The sequence below is a fragment of the Canis lupus genome, chromosome 35, assembly GCF_003254725.2.
Source record: "Canis lupus dingo isolate Sandy chromosome 35, ASM325472v2, whole genome shotgun sequence".
NCBI lineage: Eukaryota > Metazoa > Chordata > Mammalia > Carnivora > Canidae > Canis > Canis lupus.
The window spans coordinates 1193688-1218282 of record NC_064277.1 but is presented as its reverse complement, the minus strand read 5'-3'; positions in this window follow the sequence as shown (position 1 = coordinate 1218282).

The window sequence follows — 24595 nt, the reverse complement described above, 5'->3', positions numbered from 1 at the left end:
GTTCAGATCAATTTAGCCATGAAACAACTGTTTCTCAAACAATGACGCAGCTGCTTGGTTCACTTCAAATTATTGTGGTAGTAAAAAGGAAAAAAAATATTTTTAAAATGGATATAATACAATGGCCATTTGTTGTAACATTGCCAGAAGCGTAACATTTTATATAGGTTTATTGGGACTCCAGGACACCACAAATAGATAAGGAAATTTGCATATAGAACTATCATTATACTATAGGCTTTTTTTCTCTACACAATGTTTTGGTTTAAGAATCTCTTAATTTTATCTGTTATATGATTGACCCTTCACAGAGTGGTGATAATTAGGCCACAGGAAGCAGATCAGTAAAGTGGCCGGCTTACTGTGTTCCCAGCACATTTCTTTCTTCTCTTTCCCATTTCCTATTGTGTAATGGCGGATGACAGAAACTTGGCTCTCCTGGACCTTGGGAACTTTTTATTAATTTAAAGGCAAAATTTTGATTTATGTGGAAGAAACAAACTGTATATAGCCCTGAGTGTTTCGCGAGGAATCTTCAAAGCAGATTTCTTTTCTCTTAGGTATCCCCATCAAAAAGTAGATTTAGACATCAGAGTAAGTCAAATACTATCAAACGCAAGTGTATAACACCAGCTGTATCTACACAGCAAAGCCAACAGTTGACAAGCCAGTTCCCTAATCCAAGCCCGAGTCTGAAGGCATTCATTCATCTTAAATATCTAGAATAGTTATCAAGAATGTCCCCAGTTGGCCAAATTGCTCAGCATCCTGTTTGCTTTAGTTACTTCAAAACATATTTCCATACAGTCATAGCATAACAAAATGTAGTCAAAAGCTCAGGTCCCTGCTCTTCTGCTCATCCACACAACTGCTTTTAGAGTATGTTAGAATGGCCCTAAGTAAGTGGACAGACCAAAATTCTACAGTCCAAGAACAGATTCTCAATCTGAATTATCTCAGCTGGCTATTAAAACAGCCTTGAATGTGACAGGTCTGGAAACTTGAAGAGAATTGATAAGGACGTTCAATTTGGGGGGAAGCATATCAACACAAGTATAGTTGCAGAAAACCATAGGGAATATTTGGTGAAGAGTAAGTGGGTTAATCTAGTATAGGAGGTTACTTTCAATCTTAAAAGATGTCTAGGTGGATGATGACAGGCGGAACGAAAGAACATTTAAAAGAATAGCATGTATCAGCGTGGCAGGTAAAGATAATTGCAAGAAGCTTGGCACAACTGGAGCATGAGTTCTGGGTACAGCGAGGTAGGCGGGGGTCACGTGATCAAGTCTCCAGGCATGCTAAAAAGTTTGAATTTCATCTAAGAGGCAATAGTATTTTGGACAAGGATGTAATATGGATCAGCTTTGTGTTTTAGAAGGATCACCTTGTGACTTTACGGAGGATGAATCGGAGGGACAGTAATGTAGGGATGCAGGGATGAAGTGGATGGGACGCATTCTAAACAGGTAAAACAAACATGCCTTCTTGTTAGGTAGAATGTGGAAGGTGAGGGAGATGTTGGTTTGGGTCACTGTCTCCATGAAGGTGCTAATCTTAAATGCAGGGAAGAAGATATGGATTTTGATCTGAGATATGATAAACTGGAAACTTGCATATTACACATTATAGCTGAATCTTTAATAGATGGATATGGAATTCAGGAAGGATAACTAGAGAAAATAAATATATATTATTATAATAATGTAATATAAATAATATATAAATTATATAGCTACAGTAAATTATATAATATATAATTATTCTTATTGAAAAGTAACACATGTTCATTTTAGAAAATTTAGAAAAATCAGAAAAGTGAAGATATGTATCTGGATTAGCTTGTAGATTTAATAGTTAAATATCCTGAATAATAATTGTTACCTACCTCATATGTGAAGCGTACTTTTCAAAGACTTATCAAAGTAAAACCAAACTGTATAAATGAGATAGTTTGACTGTCATATATAATGAATGACTTTTAGAAATTGAATGGCCGTAGGAAAGAAAGTTCCGTATTAATTATGCCAAAATCTAAATTACATTCATATCAATCAAATTAATTCTTCAACTTCATGAGAATATCTTTGCAGTGAGCTCATCTTGGCAGGCCCTTTGGAAAGTGGTACCACAGAAAACCAGTCTTCATAGGAGACCTAGCCTCGGGTTCATCTACAGTTGAGACAGATAACTGTAAACACCTGCTTCTATAGTTTTCTATTTTCTATGTATGTAATTCTAAGATCTCAAGTAATAAGTGCCCAAATACATTAGAAAGTCCAAAACTTTCCTTGAGAAATAGCCTCTGTCTTTGGTCATCTCTGTTAGGAATGGAACCTCTTCCATTAGGAATGGAACCTCTTCTGGGCAAGAATAAAAGTCAGTGTCTATCATTTTCCTAAGGGATTATAAACTTTTAAGTTCATATATTCAGTGTCTCTCTCACCCATGTAGATCACATACACGCTAGGCACTTAGCTGGATTTTTTCTTGTTTAATGAGGTATAACTTGCTTACAGTGCACCAATGTTAAGTGTGCAGCTAGATGAATTCTTACATGTGCTATGATAGATCTAAGCAATCACCACCGAGACTAAGACAGAGAACATTTTCAGGACCTAAAGAAGACCCTTTGTGTCCCTATTCAGTAACTACTAGCCCCACAGATAAACACTTTTCTGAACTCCAGCATCACAAATTACCTTTTCCTATTCTTGAAATACAAATGGAATCATTTAGCTTCTTTAGCATCTGGTTTCTTTTATTCAACATACTTTTTGAGACTTGTCCATAATGTTACATGTTTCAGTATTTTAGTCTCTTTCGCTGCTGTGTAGTATTCCGTTGTGTCAATATACCACAGTTTGTTTATTCACTTTCCTATAATGGACTTTAGGGCTGATTCCATTTTTTGGCTATTATGAATGAAACCAGAATAAACATCCAGTATGCATGTTTCGGTGGACATAAGCATTCGTGTGTCTTCGATATCACCCAGGAGTGTGTACATGTGTGTTCAGCTTTAGCATATACTGTAAAACAGTCTTCCAAAGTTCTTTACAAATGTATACTTTCAGTATAAACACTGAGGCCGAATTCATATTATATCCGAATGCTATGAGAAACATAAAAACTTCTTATTCTACGAGATTATTAAGCTCAGATCTTGTTTCAAGGTAGATCACCAGAAATACGTTCCTTCGGCATACTATTTTATAACCCAAAGGAATATCTCCTTGAATTTTATCGATAATCTATATTAGAGACAGAAATAGAAAAATTAAAAGTGTTTAGAACCTCTAATCACTATGACAAACAGATGAAGATTTCTTCAACTTACTCAAAACCAAAGAAATATTAGATTTGATCTTCTAGAAAATTTTAATACATAGCTGACCTCAAAAGTAAGAAAAGGAAAAATCCCGGGTACCCTAAATATAAAAGGGAATTAAGGTCAGAGTAAAATGTTGAGGTTGACATCAAATGGCTTGCCCGAGCATCAGAATGTGATACATGCCTAAGGAATAGGGGTCGAAACTCACCCAAGATCAAGACTCAAATATTTTTCTGGATTCACGTCAGTACCTCAAATTCAACATCTCTCAAGGTAAACTACTTATCTTGTGGATTTCCAAACTCGGTGCATTTCATACACCCGGTTAACTAAAGCAGATTCAGGGCTTGGCAAACTTCTACAACGAGCCGTATAGTAAATATTTTAGGCTCTGCAGACCAGATGTTCCCTGTCACAACTACTCAACTCCCCTTGCTATAGTGCTAAAGCAGCCATCCATGATACATAAATGAGCAGCCCTGGCTCTGTTCCAATAAAACTTTATTTACAAGAATAGGTAGCAGACCAGATTTGGGCCAAGGGTTATAGTTTTCTTAAATCCACTTATTAGGGCAGCAAGCTAGGATCCTCTAACATACTTCACTTCAACATCTAATCAATCATCTAATCCTTTTTTAAATTGCAGTGCAATCTGTTCTCACTTCTCCTTTGTTGACTACCCAAATTTGTTATATTTCTGGGTCTTCCATGCTCTTGTGTATATTTCATTCACTTTCAACTGTTGTGTAATAAATGGTTCATTGTGTCAATATTTTTTTTCATTGTGTCAATATTGAAAAAATTATTTTATCCATTCTCTTGTCATTGAATTTTTGGGCTTTTCTACTTTTGTGCCCCAGTTTCCTCATTTGTGTAATATAATATCTACTTCATATGATTTTTTTCATGAATTAAATGAGTAAATGTATGTGAAAAATACCTGATGTATTAAAGCCCATAAGAGTTTTCTACTATTGCTGTTTCACTTTTCTTATGCCCCGGACCTACAATAATGGCTCAATGAATGTGTCTTAAATAAATGAATGAAAAACTAAAGAAAGGATTGATTTGGTATATAGATTCTAAGCAATTCCAACCAAAAACCCAACAGAGCTTCCAGGGAATTTGATAAGCTAATTATTACATTTATTTTGAAGACCAAAGGAATGAATAAGATAAAATGTTCCTGAAAAAAAGTGAAAAAACTTGACCCCCCAGATATTGAATATAAATATAAATATTTTTATAATTATAATAGAGATTCAAAAATTGACCAAAAATAATATAAAAGAGAAATTGAAAGATGGGTGTGCATTTGTGGAATTCTGATAATTGCCAGAGGTAGCATTGTCCGTCAGTGGGAAAATTGGGGACTAATCAATAAATGATGGTAGGGCAATTAGTTATCAATATGGGTAAAAAAAAATTGGATCCCTACCTCACAACATACACAAAAATCAGTAACAGATAGAACAAAGACATAAATATGCAATAGGAATCCTCCAAAAAATTTTGAACTATAATCATAAAAGAAAACATAATGTGTACTAAAATCAAATACTTCTTTTAATCAAATGGCATCGTTTTAATAGAGAAAATGCAATTCCTTAACTAGAAGAAATTATTTGTAACACATATAACTGGCAAAAGATTCACATTGAAAATATATGAAGAGGGACCAGTTGAGAGTCTGACTTTGGCTCAGGGCATGATGCCCGTCTAGGGATTGAGTCCTGCATCGGGCTCCCTGTGAGGAGTCTGCTTCTTCCTCTATGTCTCTACCTCTCTCTCCGTGTCTCTCATGAATAAATAAATAAAATATTTTAAAAAATACAAAATCAAGCTCAAAAGAGTTAAACAATATATTGTTTAGAAGTGTAGACAAGGGCACCTGGGTGGCTCAGTTGGTTAAGCATCTGTCTTCAGCTCGTTCAGGATGCTGGGGTTGAGCCCCAGGTCGGGCTCCCTGCTCAGTGGGCAGCCTGCTTCTCCCTCTGCTCTTCCCCCTCACTCGTGCTGTCACTCATTATCTCTCTCAAATAAAATCTTAAACAAAATATAGACAAATATGAAAATATTACTTTTTAAGGTAATGAAATGATAAAAACAAAAATTGAGATAGTGCTCACTTCTGGTCCGTAAGTGGGGAAGTGCCAGTTAGTGGGAATGGAATCATTAGTGAGAATGGCATTAGTTTCAGAAGTTTATACTCTGCTATTATGCTTCATAGTTTCCATATGTTATGTGTATTTTGCATCAAATATTATATTAATATTATATTAAGTTATCATTAAAAATACAGGATAAATGAACAAATCTTGTTAATGAAATGCAAGGTAAGACTATTAACTATATCAAACAACTTGATTAAAAAGAAAAACAGAACTTCATCTACATTTAAAGCTTAGAAGGAAAAGGCAATATGTATAGCCTCCAACATAACAGGGTAGGCTCTCTCTAGAATTATCTTGAAGTGATCAGATTTCTCCTGGATTTTGATTTCTCAAGAGTCACATTATTAATTTCTTATGCCCGATGCATTCAGAAGTCAGTCCTAGAGTTCTACAGGGCAGCCTAGAAGCATCAAGGAAAGGTCAGTATCTAATTATTTTCTTTGCTCTGCTCCCTGCTGCCCCTCTTAGGATGAACTAGAGGGGACTAAAAGGAACACCAGCTCTATGTCCTCCATAAAGATGATCCTGGAGACAGCATGTTGCTTAACCTCCATTTATTTGTCTCTTCAACTCAAAGGTTTGAATGGATGAAATGTTTTACATTTTAAGTGAACTAAGGGATTTGTTATGAAGAACCATAAAAACAAAAAAACAGACCCTGAAGAGATTTTGCTTAAGATGGAGGCATTTGAGTCTGGGGGGGGGGGGGATTGAGGAAGGAGGGAGTGGAGGAAGGAGGCCACTCCACTCCATAAGACAAGCCACTGAATCAATTTTAATTTACTCAATGAAAATAATTTTATACTGAAAAGGATGAGTCCAAGTATGTCTTAGAGAAAAAGGAAATAAGTGTTTTTTTACAGTTCTTACCAAAACTATTATCTTCGTTTTCTCTGCTTTGATTAAGACCATTTTGTTCATTCTCTACTAGAAGATAATATGAATGTCGATTACATTTGTCAAAAGAATATACACATTAAAGCAATTTTAATTTTGTAAATCAGCTTAAAATTTTCCCAAATAGTCATTTAATGGGCCAGATTAACATTAAGAAAGAGAAGAAAGAAAAAAGACCTAAGCATTAAGAGACTCCAAAATGATCTTAATGTATTTTCCTTTATAAATGCCTAATTTTCAGGTAGTGCTTCCTATTCCCAAGTAAAAGTAATCTGCAGAATATAAAAAATTTTAAGACAATAAATATGTCAATCCTATTTTGGTCTCAGTAGCTTTTTTTCAGACCACAATGCTTTATTATTATTTTTAAATTGTATTATTTTTTAATTTAAATTCTATTTGCCAATATGTAGTATAATACCCAGCGCTCATCCCATCAAGTGCCCTCCTCAGTGCCCGTCACCCAGTGGTCTCAGTAGCTTTTGACATTAAGAACAAATATTAACCTGCTAATGGTTTGGAGCACTTCATTCATTCATTCATTCATTCATTCAATTTCTTCATTCTCTGAATAACCTATTAACTTCAAAGTGATTTAGAAAGTGTTGTATATCTGGATAATCACAGTGTAGCATAAAAAGCTACTTACTAATGGCAATAAATAAATGGCATTACCCTGTGACATATATTAACAGGGTGGAATTCTCTTTTTACATTTTTAGAACACAATAATACAGTCAAATATTCATTGAAAATCAATTTTGTAGATGTATACTATGAAACATTCATTTTCCTTTATCAATTAATCTAAATATTGTCCTAGATTCTATCACAGTTGGATCTATTAAAATCTTCCTTAATATATACAAATATTTTTTTGATATCAATCATCATCATAATCATGGCTATAAGAAAAATACTCTTCACTTGGCCAAATTACCCCCAAAAATAGTAGTATTAAAACTACTTCATTAACTGGAGAAATTAAACAATTGATAACCCAAGCTGAAAGGCTTAAGCTATTAACCTGGTAAGCACCAAACCATGGAAGAGGAACACTATTGTGTGATGCTGTTAGGGAATGGATTTCAACAAGAGACTAAGTAATAGAAAACATCTTTTTCTACTCATGAGTGTACATCTATATTTTGCCCAGGGATGTAACACCAATGCAGAATAAACGAGGCCATGGCATTTATTTTGAGCTGTCTTCAAATTTCAGCTGTTATCAATAAAAGTTGAGTAACTCCTTTCAGTTATCATTATTTTCTTATATGTTGATAAAACATAGTATGTTATATATAATATATAACAATAATAATATAAGAAATATACTAATATCCTTATTTTTTTTTACTTATAACACAGGTCACAAGCCAGCCATATATTTGCAGGAGATTATGATTTGGTGTACATAGTGATATTTTTAAAGTTTGCATTAGTTGTCAACATGTGAAGATTGGGAGATTTCATACAAAAATGAAGTTTTACAACTTGAAAGCTCAGAAGTTGGCCAGTTCAGGGCCAACTTTTACTTTTGCCTGCACCTGAGAAATGAGAGTTTGCAATTCTTTAGAACATATCTACTGACACAATGACTAAAGATGGCAATTGTTAGTGTTTAATCATATAAAAAGCCACCTCGATATAAGAAAAGATAAATTGTGTTTATTCACATGTGTTTTTTTTTTCAAAATTTCCTGCAAGAAGGTATACCTAAATGGTGATAAAATTCTTAGAAATAAAAATTCTGATTTCTTTATTTTGATCATAATTGGTTCACCAAGCCCTTTATAAACAGTATCTCATTAGAAAGCAAAGGCAGAAATTGACTTATTTTACTCAGATGATTTTAATTTTTCTGTTAATGAGTACTGGGCAAGCAGGAAATGTTAGAAGGTGCTACAGGGAAATTCCAAGCTTCGCAGGGTCAGGGAGGAAAGTTCAAAGAAAATATAAGGTCGTGTCTATGGAGCAAAGTGGAGCACAGATGAAAGCTGTGGCTTAAAACTTTGAAAAATGGGAAGATGCCTCAGTGTGGATGAATTGTGACGGCAGAAAAATCATGGAGGAAAACTGGTTGCTTAAATTAACAAGAAAAATGTCCAGAATATCAGTTCTGACAGTATGGACTTTGGACAGGAATTTATTGATACTAGCTCTACACCAGGTGAATCTAAGAGTGCATAATGTTTTTAATAAAAAAAGAAGAAAGGAAGGAAGGAAGAAGAGAGAAAGAAAGAAAGAAAGAAAGAAAGAAAGAAAGAAAGAAAGAAAGAAAGAAAGAAAGAAGAAAAAGAAAGAAAGAAGAAAGAAAGAAAGAAAGAAAGAAAGAAAGAAAGAAAGAAAGAAAGAAAGAAAGAAAGGAGAGATGGAGAGGGATCCCTGGGTGGCGCAGCGGTTTGGCGCCTGCCTTTGGCCCAGGGCGCGATCCTGGAGACCCGGGATCGAATCCCACATCAGGCTCCCGGTGCATGGAGCCTGCTTCTCCCTCTGCCTGTGTCTCTGCCTCTCTCTCTCTCTCTCTGTGACTATCATAAATAAATAAATAAATAAAAAAATTAAAAAAAAAAGAAAGGAGAGATGGAGAGATGCTGGGTACATTCACTTGATATGAATGCAAACAGGAAAAATCTAGAGAAAGAATGAGCCTGGAAGAAGAGAAGAGTGGCTTCCTTTTGGAAGCATTTGTAGGGAAAGAGTGGAGAGAAAATCAAACTTTGTTCAGATGAAGTAGGAAAAATGGTTGAAAAAAGTGTTCAAGATATAGAGGAGTTTGCTCAAAATTAAACAAAAGATTCACAAGTGTAGTCCAGCTTCTATTTAGAAGAGAATTAATGAAAGCAAAAGCCCAATGACCCATGTTAGAGAAACAAAGTATTTCTTCATTTCCTAATACTCATGGTTAATAGGCTCTTCTCTTTAACCTGGCTTCCACATGCTGATATAAGAAAAATACTTCATTAGGTCTTTTTTTTTGCTAATTACAATTTTAAATTGTTAAGAACTTAGCTTGACTGTCCTATAAATTGTCAAATGAATTCTAATCAAAGAAACTTAATACATTTCTGCCAGAACTTCAAACACAATGATGGAACTGTGCAGATTGACTGCCTTTTCACCTTTTCTAGAATGTTCTTCATCAATTGTTTCATAAGCTGGTGATACATTTTAAAACTACAAAGTTACTAGAGTTCTAACATGAGGTGGAAAATTGACTTGTAAGTCTAGGATTTATTTTTTCCACCAGAAACTTTCCTAGACTCTTTATAATTTGGCACATCAGGAAAACCAAATAATTAAATATCTTGCTTCAGGAAAACCAAATAATTAAATATCTTGCTTTGATGCGTTCATTAAACTCACCCTAGAAAGAAGCCTATTGCTTTTAAAATTATTTGGTCTTAGCAGCACTTAAATTCTCCTTACTTTTATTCCCCTTGCCACAGACTAGACTTAAAAAACAAAACAAAACAAAACAAAAAACTTGTTTTTCCTTGCTATAGAACATTCACTTGATATTGGTGCCCTGAAGCCTTTTTTTCCTCCTTTGTCATAAAATTATTGGATTCATGTAATACAAAGAAGTGTACACTGAATAAAAAGAAGCCAAATGTTATTACAAGATTTTCTTTTCGGAACTAGTTATTATTCCTAAAGTGTGTTATTTGAAAGTGTAAATAATATATAAAAAAAGTAGATGGTCATAGAAGTCACTCCTAGTAGAACACAAATTAAAATGCAGGAAGTATGGGGAGGATGGAAAAAAACCTAGTATGACACATGACTGGACTGGCAGAGAGTCAAGGAATTCCTTTAGCCTGAGCAAGAAAGTTCTTATCCACAGGATTGAGCTACACTGGAGCCAGGAGGTTGCCTTCCAGTCTATGCTCAATTCTGGTGGCCTAGGTTCTGGATTTTAATGGACCACCCCTTGGAAGAGAGAAGACAAAGCCAGGGCCTAAAATTAACAGCTCAAGAAACAACAGATGTTGGTGAGGATGTAGAGAAAAGGGAACCCTCTTACACTGATAGTGAAAATGCAAAATAAAATACAATGAATTTTAAAATAAATAAATAAAATTATTAAAATAAAAAAAATGCAACCTGTTACGGCCACTCTAGAAGACAGTATAGAGTCTGCACAAAAAGTCAAAAATAGAGCTATTCTAATGATCCAGCAATTGCACACCTAGGTATTTGCCCAAAGGATACAAAAATACTGATTCTTAAGGGATGCATGCACCTGATGTTCACAGCAGCATCATCAACAGTAGCCAAACCATGGAGAGCCCAGATGTCCGTCAACAGACGAATGGATTAAGAAGAGGTAGCGCACATGTGCAGGGGAATATTGCTCAGCCATCAAAAAAGAAAGAAATCTTGCCATTTGCAACGATGTGGATGGAGCTAAAGTGTATTAGGCTAAGCGAAAGAAGTCAGAGAAAGACAAACACCGTATGATTTCACTTATACGTGAAATTTAAGAAACAATATACAGATGAACATATGGGAGGAGGAAAAGGAGAGAGAGAGAGAAGAAAACAAATCATAGTTGTACGTGAGTGATGAATCACTGAATTCTACTCCTGAGTCCAATATTGCACTGTATGTGAACTAACTAGAGTTTAAATAGAAATTTTGAAGAAAGAATTTTTAACAAAATGTACATTGTGGTAGTTTGACATACATTGTGAAAATATGTGCCCACTTCGTTAATTAACCCATCCATCACCTCACTTTTTATTTATAAGAACGTGTAAGGTCTACTCTCGGCAAATTTCAATTATACAATACGCTGCTGTCAACTATAGTCGCCACGTTGTACGTTAGATCCTAAGATCTTATTTATCTTATAGCCGACAGTTTGTACCCTTTTACCAAACTCCCCCTATTTCTTCCACCGCCTAGCTACTGGCAACCATTTTTCTACTCACTGTTTCTATGAGTTGGATCTTCTTGTTTTTTATGAAAATTCTACCTCTAAGTGATACCATGCAGAATTTGACTTCCTCTGGCTTACCTCACATAACATAATGCCCTTGAAGTCCAACCGTGTTGTATCAAGTAACAGATCTGCTTTCCTTCTCATGGCTGAACGATATTCCCTCGTATGTACACCACGTCTTCTGTATCCGTGAATCCATCAACGAGCACTGAGCTGTCTCCACATCTTGGCATTTGCAAATAACGTGGTCATGAACATAGGAATGTAGATATTGCTTCAAGATCCTATTTTTTGTTTCCCTTAATATATACCCCAGAAGTAGGATCACTGGATCATATGAAGGTTTGGGTTTTTGTTTGGTTTTGAGGAACATCCATAATGTTTTCCATACTGTTTGCACCAATTTCCATTCTGCCAACAGTGCACGAGGACTCTCTCTTCTCCACATCTTCAGCGATACTTGGCCCCCCTGTCCTTCTGATGACAGCCACCCAGCAGGTGTGAGGTCATATCTCATTCCAGCAGGTGTGAGGTCATATCTCATTCCAGCAGGTGTGAGGTCATATCTCATTGAGGATTCAATTTGCATTTCCCTGAATATTAGTGATGTTGACGACCTACGCATATACCTCTTGGCTATCTGCATGTCTTCTTAGAAAAACATCTATTCAGGGGCACCGGGGTCAGTTAAGTGGCTGGCTCTTGATTTTGGCTCAGGTCCTGATCTTAGGGTCCTGGGATTGAGCCCCGAGTCGGGATTCACATTTAGCAGGGAGTCTACTTGAGGATTCTCTCTCCCTCTTCTTCTGCCCCTCTCTCTGCTTACACATGTGTGTTCTCTCTCTCTCTCCCTCTCTCTCAAATAAATCTTTTTTTTTTTAAAAAAGGAGAATGTCTATTCAGTTCCTCTGCCCATGTTTTAACCAGATTGCCTTTTGTTTTTGCCAGGAGTTATATGAGCTCATTAAACCTTTTGGATATCAGCCCCTTGTCAGATATATGATTAATAAACATTTTCTCACATTCTAGAAGTTGCCTTTTCATTTTGTTGATGATTTCCTTTCCTGTACAGAGCCTTATTTTTTTTTTAAGATTTAAAAAATTTTTAATGTAATCTCTACCCCCAATTTGGGACTCAAACTCACAATCCAAGATCAGAAGTCATATGCTCTCCCAACTGACCCAGACAGGCAACCCCCTATACAGAAGCTTTTTGTTTGATGTGGTTCCACTTGTTTGCTTTTGTTCCCTTTGCCTTTGGTGTGAATTCCAAAAAATCATTACCAACACCAATATTAGAAATTTATTTTCTATGTTTCCATGTTTTCTTCTAGGAGTTTTACAGTTTCAAGTCTTATGTTCAAATCTTTAATCCATTCTGAGTTGATTTTTGTATATGATGTAAGATAAGGATCCCAGTCTCATCCTTCTACATATGGCTGTCTAGTTTTCCCAGCTCCATTAAAAAGATTATGCTTTTCCCGTTTATGTTCTTGGCTCCTGTGTCATGAATTAGCTGACCATGCATGCATGGATTTACTCCTGGGCTCTTTATTCCGTTCTGTTGACCTATGGGTCTGTTTTTAAGCCAATACCATACTGTTTTGATTTCTATAGGTTCATGGTGTAGTTTGAAATCAGGAAGTGTGGTGCCTCCGGCTTTGTTCATCTCTCTCAAGATTTCTTTGGCTATTTGGGGCCTTTTGTAGTTCCCTGCAAACTTTAGGATTGTTTGTTCTATTTCTGTGAAAAATGACATTGGAATTTTGATAGGGATTACATTCAATCTGTAGTTTGCTTTGAGTAGAATGCATATGTTAGCAATATTGACTCTTCCAATCTATGAGCACAGAATCTTTTCATTTATTTGTGTCTTCTTCAATTTATTTCATGAATGTCTTGCAGTTCTTAGTGGACAGGTCTTTTAACCTCTTTGGGTAAATTGATTCCTAGGTATTTCATTCTTTTGGTGCAATTATAAATAATAATATTTTCTTGATTTCTCTTTCTGATAGTTCATTGTTAGTGTACAGAAATTTTGCATTCTTCAACTTGTTTATTGCTCTAACAAATTTTTGGTGGAGTCTTTAGAGTTCTTTTTATATAATGCCATTTCATCTACAAATCGCCAGTTCTACTCTTCCTTTCATTTTGGATGCCATTTAGCTCCTTTTCTCACCCAATTGCTCTAAGCTAGGACTTCTAGTCTGTGTTTAATAAAAGTGGTGAGAGTAGACATCCTTGTCTTGTTCTGTATCTTAGAGGAAAAGCTTTCACCCCTAAGTATGATGCTAGCTGTGAATTTGTCATATGTGGCCTTTATTATGTTGAAGTAAATTTCCTCTATTTTGAGAATTTTTATCATTAATTGAATTTTGTCAACTCCTTTTCTGCATCTGTTGAGGTGATCATATAATTTTATCCTTCATTTTCTTAATGTGGGTATATCAATTGATTTGCAGGTGTTGAACCCTCCCTGCACCCATGGAATAAATCTAAACTTGATCATATTGTATGATCCTTCTAATGTACTACGTAATTCAACTTGCCAAAGTTTTGTTGATGATTTTTGCAACTATATTCATGAGGGTTATTGGCCCATAGTTTTCTTTGTTTGTAATGTCCTTAGTTTGGTATCAGAGTGGTGCTGTCCTCATAAGAAGGGTTTGATAGTGTTTCCTCTTCTACTTTTTGGAAGAGTTTAAGAAAAACTGGCATTAATTCTTTAAATACTTGATAGAATTCATCGATAAGGCCATCTGGTCTAGGATTTTCATTTTTTGGAAATTTTTTTTGTTATTGATTCATTCTCCTTTCTAGTAATTGTTCTGTTCAGATTTTCTATTTCTTTGTAATTCAGTCCTGTTTGATTGTATGCTTGTAGGTACTTACCCATTTCTTTAGGTTGTCCAGTTTTTTGGTCTATCATTGTTCATAGTAGTTGCTTATGTTTCTTTGTACTTATGTGGTATCAGTTGTAATGTCTGCTCTTTTATTTCCAATTTTATTTATATGAGTTCTCTTTTCTTCTTGGTAAGTCTAGCTAGAGGTTTGTCTATTTTTCTTTTCAAAAACAACTCAATTTTATTGATCTCTTCTACTGTCTTTTTAGTCTCTATTTTATTTATTTCTGCTCTAATCTTTGTTACTTCCTTCCTTCTACTAACTTTGAGCTTACTTTGTTCTTCCATTTTCCAGTAAGTCAGAAGTGTAAAGTCAGGTAGTTTATTTGAGCTCTTTTTCTCTAATGTAGGCATTTATCGTTATCACTTTGTTCTTAGAACTGTTTTTGCTACATTCCATAAGTTTTGGCTTGTTGTTCTTCCATTTTCATTTGTCTCAAGATATTTGTTTATTTCCTTTTTTTTATTTTTTCTTTGACTCACAGGTTTTCAGTAACATGTCAAGTCTCCATGTATTAGTGAATTTTCTAGTTTTCCTTTTGTGTTGATTCCTAGTGTCATACTATTATGGTCAGAGAAGATGTCTGACATGACTTCAATCTTCTTAAACTTACTCAGACTTGATTTGTGACCTAACATACAATCTATCCTAGAGAATGCTTCATAAGCATAAAGCTCTAGTTTAAACTCTCTATTCCTTATTTCTCCATAGTATTTATTTGTCACATCTAATATACCATAATTATTGTAATGTTTTCATTATTTACCTTCCCCACTAGAATGTAAGTTGTGTAGGTGCAAGGATTTTTGTCATTTCATTTCTGCTGTATCTCTAGAACTTAAAAGAGTACCCAGCACTTGGTAGATATGCACTAAATATTCTTGAATGAATGAATGAATGAATGCCACCTTTGTTCAACTATTTTGAATAATGATGAGAGGAAAAAATACATGTAAGACCCCTCGAGAGTGGGTCAAGATTTTTAGTCACTGTAGTTATTAGAATCTGCCAATGCAGTCATTTAGGAGCATCGCCAGCAGCCCTCAGTCTTTTGTGCCTCACTGCCAAATCAGAATTACAGAGCAGGGTACACTCATTCAAAGATTTCTCTCCCTTTGGCCACTTCTGAATCAAATAAACATTATAGAAACATCCCTTATTTCCAATAGATCTTGCCAAAACTCTCCAAACAATGTTTCAACACACTCCCCAAAGAAGAAACCCAATGCTGGGAATGAGTCAAGCAATCAGTTAGCAGCTGCCATTCTTAAGTTACTTTCCACACCCTTTTTTCTCTCCATTTAAAATTCTTAAACCTTCAAGTTCTTTTCATTTCTTCTGGTGAGAGATTTAATTATTGGTATTTTTAATGGTACATGTTCACTACAGGAATGATGAAAGGCAATTAGAATCATGACTGAGAGAGGCGAAAGTATGCCGTGGTGATGATGAAAGTGAGCAGTGAATGAACACTGAGTGATGGCAACAGACCTTACTGGTTTGAAACACCCACTTAGACGGGAGACTTCAATCTTTTACAGCTACTACTGATTTATAACAAACTCCATATTCACAAGTCATCTCAAAATTCCCAAAAGAGTCAGACAATTTAATTTCTAGCATTATATTTTCTTTACATGCTCAATTATAAAATCTTAGTGCAATCTCAGCATTGAAAAGTAAACTACGTTTGTATGTTTTTCCTCTATGTGCTCTGATCTTGGTTCATAACAATTTCCTTGGCTGTCTCAACAGTAAAATAAACATAAGTAAAATAATCAACATTTTCTCCCTTATCACATTGATTTCTTACTGGTTTCATCCAGCTATTAATTCAACACAATTTAACCAATTTATAGAAGCTGGTAATATACAGGTGCTGGGTGGCATTCATACACAGTGAAATGAAACAAAAGGATACGACTAACTAGCTGCTGCTGTTTCTAAATTGCATAGAAATTTATTTATCTGCATATGATTTAATGTCGCTTGTCCTAGGGAATTCGGAAGGAGGTGTAACAAAATTTTTCAATTTTTTAAATAATGCAAGTTACTCAAATTCTATTTTTTTAAATATTTTATTCATTTATTCACGAGAGACAGAGACAGACAGACAGGCAGACAGACACAGAGAGAAGCAGGCTCCATGCAGGGAGCCCGACGTGGGACTCGATCCCAGGTCTCCACGATCAGGCCTTGGGCCAAAGACGGTGCTAAACTGCTGAGCCACCCAGGCTGCCCAGTTACTCAAATTCTAGATGCAATTCTAATCTTCTACAGAAATTTACTAGTCTACACAGGCAGGTACATATTTTAACTGGTGGGCGTATTCTATTCATGAATCTTACTCTTTACCTAAAGTTTACAGAAAATGCAATAATCTCACTTTTAGCTAATTACATGGACTATAACATAAACGATGTTGTCCAAACTTCAGTATTCTTATTTTATTTCATGATTTTTGTCATCTCCCTTGAACTATCACTTTTTTTCTTCTTTTTTAAGTAGGCTCCACACCCAGCATGGAACCTAAGTTGGTGCCTAAACTCAGGACCCTGAGATCATGGCCTGAGTTGAGATCAAGAGTCAGATGCTTAATTGAGCCACCCAGGCACCCCTGTACATTCACTTCTTAATAGCACTCTTTAAATTCCCTTAATTTTTTTCTTTACAAATCAACCTTCATCTTCATTCCAAGCAATTGTAGCTACGAAATCATCAGTTTGATTCATGAATGAATTTAACAAATATGTATTGAGCACATCCTTTGTGACACATTTTGGGGAGCCAAAAGTACAGCCGTAACTACAACAAAGACCTTCTCTCACAAGGATTACATTCTAATGAAGAAGACAGTCAATCAATCAATCAATCAATCAATCAATACAGGGCATTCTACAATTACAATGTCAGCTAAGTGCTATGAAGAAAACTAAAGGAAAGTGAGGAGAAGACAAGAAAATGGAGCAGGATAAGTGATCCTCCGAAGAAGTGTTATTTGGGTGGAAACTTGACTACGAGCCCAGCCAGGAAGGCCTCAGCAATGGAAAACAGAAGGATAAATGCCCCAGTGTGAGAATGAGCCCACTGTACTCAAGGAATAACAAGAAGGCTGTTGTGGCTGAAACAAAGGAAGACAGAGAGGCCTGGAGGTGGGCTTTAGAGTCAAATAGGAACCAGATAGGACCTCATAGGCCCTAGGAAGTTTGCATTTTCTTTTGAATCTTAGGGAAAAAAATCATCAGCGAGTTTCTAGCAGGGGAATATCATAAAGTATTTTTCACTCGTAATCATTACTTAAGGGACGCCTGGGTGGCTCGGCGGTTGAACGTCTGCCTTCGGCTCAGGTCATGACCCCGGGTCCTGCAATCGAGTCCCGCATCGGGCTCCCTGCGAGGAGCCTGCCTCTCCCTCTGCCTGGGTCTCTGCCTCTCTGTGTGTCTCTCATGAATAAATAAATAAAATCTTTTAAAAAAAATAATAATCATTACTCGGGCTTTTGTGTGAAGAACTGATCTTTGAGTAGAAATTCTGGAAACCACTTAGGAGTTTTCTGTATTTGAGGGGCCGTAGGGAGCCGGACAGCAGCAATGGTGGAGGTGGGGGACGTAGGTAGACGGGCTAGTTAGCTTTATCTTTTTTCTCCGGTACATGCCAAAAATAAATAAGCCTGCTCTGAGAGTTCTGTGGGTTTCCTCCATGTTCCATCTGAAAGTGTCTCACAGCCGGTGTTCTGGCTCCCAGGGAGACTCTGGGGAAGTTCTTGGACTGGAGGCTCTGAAACCCCACTGCTGGGCCTTGAGGACATCGTCTGACTTCCTGCCTCGCACACCTTTTGCAAGTTACTTTACCTTTTAGAGTGTCTAGCTCGTTGTCTGGATAACGAGATAAGGAGGAGGCTGTGGGCGCTCCCGGGGGGTGGCTAGAGGTATCCAGCGGGCTAGTGCATGCGCGGCCCTTAGCACACTACGGTGGATGAAAGGTAATGACCACTAGAGGTCTGGAAATGAGTCACGAAAGGCATCCAGGTATAACTTGTCGTCTCACAATAACCACAACCGGCACTATTTTAACCTTACAAATACGACTGCTTATCTCTCCTCATTGCTTTCATTACCCTGAAGAAGAACCAATGTCTTATTTTTAATTGGGCAATTAATAAACTGAATTAATGTATTGCAAATGTGGTGGGGTGATCTCCAAAAATGTTAGTGCTTCAGATTCAAAGTTCCAGGAGATTTTTGCTCTTGTGCTGTCACAGGTGAAATAACAGCTGGAACTTACCAGAATTCTACTCATCAAAGAATCTGCATGCAGTGGCATAAAACTAACACAGGTGCCCCAGCATGCTGACAAAGAATAAATAGAAGCACATGTTCTGAAAGGTACATAATACTTCACTTCTTAAAATACTACTTATAAAATGTGGTCAGCTTTGTTCTGCAAATTGGCCGACACCTAACATACAGAGGAACTGCTTTTGGTGCCCGCATGGCCATGCCACCTGGATTCTCTTATCTCGTTTATTATTATTAACCGTTTCAAAAACACTTCGGAGATTTTAAAGAAAGGGATAGATTGTGATCTCGGCGTTGAGTGTGGTCCTGCTAGGAGGCCAAATGACTTTTTAAAGGTCCTTTTAGTGACATGGTCTGTCTTAACTGATACTTTCCTTTTAAAAACAACTGTCCTTTTGGGGAGCTCCCAGAAAGGATATTAGGGATTATGTTTGAATAAAAACACTGGAACTTGCTTTCCTATCCTCCCTTTTTTTTTCAAGGAAGAAATCCTCCTGGAATGTGGAAAAGAAATGAGTTTGAGCATACTAAATCCAAATAATGCAGCACTGATCTCTCTTAGTCACAAGTCAATACAATAGCAAAAGCCCAAATACCGTTCAACTCACTTGTGGGAGACAGGACCCATGACATCCTCTGCCTAAGTGAGACAGACGGGTGGTCTGCAGGATGTGATTCTCCTGTAAAAACAAGGGCATATACACACACACACTTATAAAAACTTCTTGGAGGAGGCCTTCCAAGGAATCTATGTGCCGCCACCCCCAATCCTTCCAACTTAAATTGAAGAGCCTTCTAAGTTTTCAAGCTCTCCCTAAGTAACACCAAATGTTGGACTTTGCAGCGCTTTCCTGACTTCTTACGTGACTGACCTAATCAACCATCATCTGAGAATAACCTCCCCAGCTTAATCCTTAATTTTCTTCCAACCACGGAGATTATGATGGCCAGGGAAGGTTCGCTTATCATTCAATTGCCTCTCCTCATCCATCCTCCAAAATGGATGTGAAGGAGTAAATTTCAAGACAGGATCAAGGTCGGGCTCACTGGAACACAGGGCTGAGTTAACCAACAAAAATCTTCTGATCGAGACCAAATTTACCTAAGAGTTTTCACTAAGTGCTCACTTAGTTTTACAATGTGTTGATCTGTAGCGCTGGGCCAAAGTTCATCTAGACTTGTGGTAGAACCAATCTGAGACAGATTCTAGGGATGGCATGTTCTCACCCTGTGTCGCTAACACGTTCCTCTAAATCTGAATGATACGTGGTATTAGCAATGCTCCTGGGAACTGGTCAAAAGCTAGATTTCTCTACCTGGAGTGAATATTTCTTCTTCTGGACCCTTGTACTAACTGAATCATTCCACATTTTTTAAAAAATGCAATAAGTGCTCTATTTATGGAGAAATTTACAGCTAAAATGTAGGAATAGCATGGTCAGAATATTTTACGAAAGAGCCAAAACACATAGTAAATTAAGATCGATTTGCATAAAATTTTGCAGACACCCAGATGATAGTATTAAAAAAAGGAAACAAACTTTGTTTGAACTCTATTGCTGTTATATTAGGTTATCCCCTTGTCTGTACTCTACCCCTGTTCCTAATTTAACACCTGTAAATTGCCATGGAAATTGTATATAAAATGTACATTTCATATTGCAAAGGTAGGGAGGTCAAATTGTATGAGAGTCAGAATTTTATTAGAATTTCTTCGCCTCATGCCTTTCCTCAGCCTTGAAAATGTGGGCAATTCATTTTCTATCATTTTTTGTATCTTGTAGTATTTGGCAGTGGTTAGCAAAAGTGGTCAGGAGAGCCGGGAGGCATTGCTAGGACTATAAATCATGGAAAAGAGATGAAACACATGGAGCCTGAACTTAAAAGTATTCTAATTCACTTTTAAAATTAATTTCTTGAACAAATGGAAAAATTGGAAAAGGCCCTGGTGGCTCCAATGATACTGAACACTTGAGTTAAAGGGCTGGGCAAGGGCAGGAGAGGTGGGCTTGGCTTTGTGTCTCTGAAGTAATGAGGTGAGTCCTTCTGGAGCTGTGCTTTTATTGCTCATTACATTAGCTTTCTTCTTTCTACAAATGGAACTTCATTTGATTCACTGCTAGAACGGTCTGAAAGCTGAGGCATCAGAGAAATCCTCTCCCAGGTGCGCTTACGTACTAACCCTTCTGAAATGTTTCATCAGCTCAAGTTTTCTAGCAGGACTGGTAGGTGGTGCTTGTCTTTGCCAAAGAGCCTTTCATCTTTTTTTGGTCAACGTACCTTTGATCTTTTCTAATTTCTTGCTTGGTCTCTCTCTCTCTCTCTCTCTCTGCCTTTCCCCCTGCCACCCCCTTCTACTTCTCATTTTCGAGAGCCAGTTCCCACGATGTACCAAGATGTGCTCGGGAGGACTGTTCTAGAGTCTCAGAAAGCTTGCCAGGAGAGCTGCAGAGTGCAAAGCCTTGAAAGGGGCTTCTATCCAGGTGCTATCACCTCCTCCTGTCTCAGTGAAGCATCGAGCAGCTTCTAAGAGGACTTTCCCTGCCACGCTCTAAGATACACTGTCCCTGTTTTTATAAATGCGAGCAGTCAACCACGGTTTTCAATTAGCAGCATAGTGAGAGAGCACTTCCGAGGCCCACGAGCCGAGTGGGATGTGCTATTTTCCCACAGTGGATAGAGAGAGCGCTCCAGCTTCCTCAGCTCCCGAATCCTGGACCTCCTCTCTCCAATTCTGCATCGACTGTTACGTTCTGTGTCTCTTCTACCATATTAGCCGATAGCAGCTTAATGGGAAGCTCAGCCCAGAGTTCACATGAATGTGCTTCGAAAACTAAGTGCCATGGAAAGTATGGTTGTTATTGTCATTCTTGTTAGTATCATTATGCAAACTTCTTTTTTTTTTTTAAGATTTACTTATTTATTCATGAGAGACACAGAGACAGGCAGAGACATCCGCAGAGGAATAAGCAAGCTCCCCGTGGCTCACACCCTGAGCTGAAGGCGGATGCTCAACCTCTGAGCCACCCAGGCGTCCCTGTGCAAAACTCTTGTAGCAAAAATTATAGTATCTATTTTCCAAATCTATTGCGGATCCATCTCTGAGCTAGAGCTAGAATCTAGACTGTCTTAAAAACTCCATTTGAAATGCCTGCAGTCCCTTCATGCTCTCACTCCCTTTGATACGAAAGCACTTCAGTTCTCTTTTCTCCTGAGTGCCCCAGGCAGTCAACAGGTGTGCAGACCTCAACAGGCAGGTGAGCATCAAAGACTCAGGAGAGCGTCACTGCAGATGCCTAAACCTTGGTGATGCTTCCTCCTCCCCAGTAAGTGTTAACTTCCCATTCTCTCTCTTTTCCGCGTGCTGCGGAAGCTGGCACTCATTCCTTCTTTCTTAATTAGAGCAGGAAAACTCAAAGTTTAACCATTATCTTAAAGATAATTTTTTAAAAAAATAACTCAAACAAATGAAAGAAGATATTCCAACTACTTGTTATCTCTTCCCAGTTTTTCTGCCATATGAATATCTACCTTCAGTTCAAGGCTCTCTTTTGAGGGCAATCTGTTCCAAGTGTTCGAGCTTCCCGGTCCCGCCACTCGTTGACCAATCCCACCCTGTCCTAGCAGCTACCGCCTGGCCAAAGGTATTCACGGCTTCTGTTTACTGAGAAGAAGTTCTTGGGTGAACGGGCATCGATTTACCTCCTCATATGCGGGGAGAAGGGGAGGAAGAAACGGACCAGGAGACCCAGTAGAAGGAGTCCTCCTCTCCCCAGGTAAAAAGTGACCATTTTCACTTTGAGTTTCCACTCCCTGCGAGGTAGCCCTTGGTGCGGCCTAATTTGTGTATTATACTCATTTATTTGTGCCTTTAGTACTGGCAACAACCCGAGCTTATAAACTGCTTAAAAAAGAAAAGTTCAAAAAAACGTAAGCAACCGCTTGTGACAAGTTCTTATGCTCCGTTAATTACACCATCCATTAACTGATGCTAATTTCCAACTGACAATCACCTGATCTCCCAGGGTAGGTTCCTGTAATACAGTATAGTTTTGGCATAACTACAGGACGAGAAATCCCAGTAGATCATAGCTATCCACTTATAAATTATAATTTTCCTCTATGTGGAAGAAAATATTCAAGACCTATATAATTCACATACTTAGAAATGAAAACAACTTATTTTTTGTCCTACTTTCTCGAATTGCTTGTAGGCAAAAAAAAAAAAAATGTTAAACGGATAATATCTTTCAACACTGAATTGATTTCTCAGCTTAATTTAAGCATAGAAATTATGTGCCAGATGGCATAATCAACATGTTCTGTTGAAAGATTGCAATTTTATTCTTATAAGAAAAAATAAAATAAGCATTTTTCCACGTGGTCTACTCAGTGGGAAAGAGAGTTTATGTATGCTCACTCCAACAATGCCATCTTTGACAAGGAAAATGACAATAGCTTTGAACGTAGAAACTGAGCTCTCTTGAAAGCACTATTCCTGCTCTTACTTTGTTTCATCCTGCCATAGGTTTCACGTAGATCCATGGTGAATAACTGGAAAGAGAAATAGTAAAAAGAATAATCATGAATATAGTAAAATTTATCTTAGCGCCGTTGGACATTTAAAGACTTTCTGAAATGCATTTCATTTTTAATCATGTCATAACTGTATTCCATTCAATATCCTGAAGTTTGTGCTATAAAATCAGAATATGCCCTTGGCTCTTTGCTCCCAGGGAGGTCATTCAAAGATTTGCCTATGTTGGGAGAGATGGGAACTGCCTGTTTTCACAACTCATTCCATTTTTATGTGACATTTCTATTCCCAACACTTCCATAAAATACTTGGCCAAGGAACTTAGTCATGAGCTAAAGAGAAAAGCATGATGTTTATAAAGATGGAAGAGTACAAACAGTTAACTGATACAAAATTTGAGCATTCATTTGGAGTGTCAAGAAGAGAAAAGGAAAGGAAAAAAAGGAAGGGGGAGTCAAAAAAGCAGAGGGAGTAGAGGAGAAGAGATCGGGGCAATCAACACAGAACAACAAGCACATGTAAAATAAGTAATTAGTAACTGTTTCTGAAAAATGAAGAATGTCCTTCCTATGACAGATACATTCTTGCTGGAGAAGGCGGGACATTTCTGATTACTCTGAACAAAAATTTTAAACGGTTATTGGGGCACTGGGTGGCTTAGCCAGTTGAGCATCTGACTCTTGATTTTGGCTCAGGTCATGATCTCAGGGTCGTGAGATGTCAGGCTCTATGCCGGAAGTGAAATCTGTGTAACACTCTCTCCCCCCTTCTCCCTCTGCCCCCCTCTTTGGGGGGTGAATTTAAATGATTATTAAAATAGATACTTGTAATAAAATAAGTATTCTGATGAAATCATAACCTCTCAGTCTACACGTTTTGAAAACAAGTGTAATAATCAGGTCTGCTTCTCCCTCCGCCACTCCCCCTGCTTGTACCTGCAGGTCACCGTGGCAAGTTTTTTCACTTCCAGTTTAAAATTGTTCCCTTTTATCTTTAAAACACCTATATTTTGATACGTAGGCAAGTCTAGGCATTTCTGCCCTGAAAATGATAGCCCGTTTGGCATTATTATGCTAGAATGTATTTTTCAAACTTCTCATATAAAAATAACATTATTAAAGATGCATTTGTTTATAATATTGGAGATAGTTCATGAGAATCATATTATAATTTTATTAAGACATCTAAATCTCATTTCTTGAGAGTCAAATGTTTTTTCCCATCATTATTCTGAGAATTACATACGCTTCACTATATAATCTCTTACACAGATTACACCTATACACAAATAATCACCTATTAAATCGAGTAGGTGTCAAGCAGGTCACTGTTTATACGTGGTTCAAAAATGACAAATCCCATCACCTGATGCGTTAGTCCTTTCCTCTGCACTTGGAGGCTATGAGAAGTACTACAACATGTCTGGGGTCAAGTCTGAATTTTCTGTATGTTCTAATCCTACTTCCATTCTGATAGAAATGTAAATATGAGCCAAGGAAATTC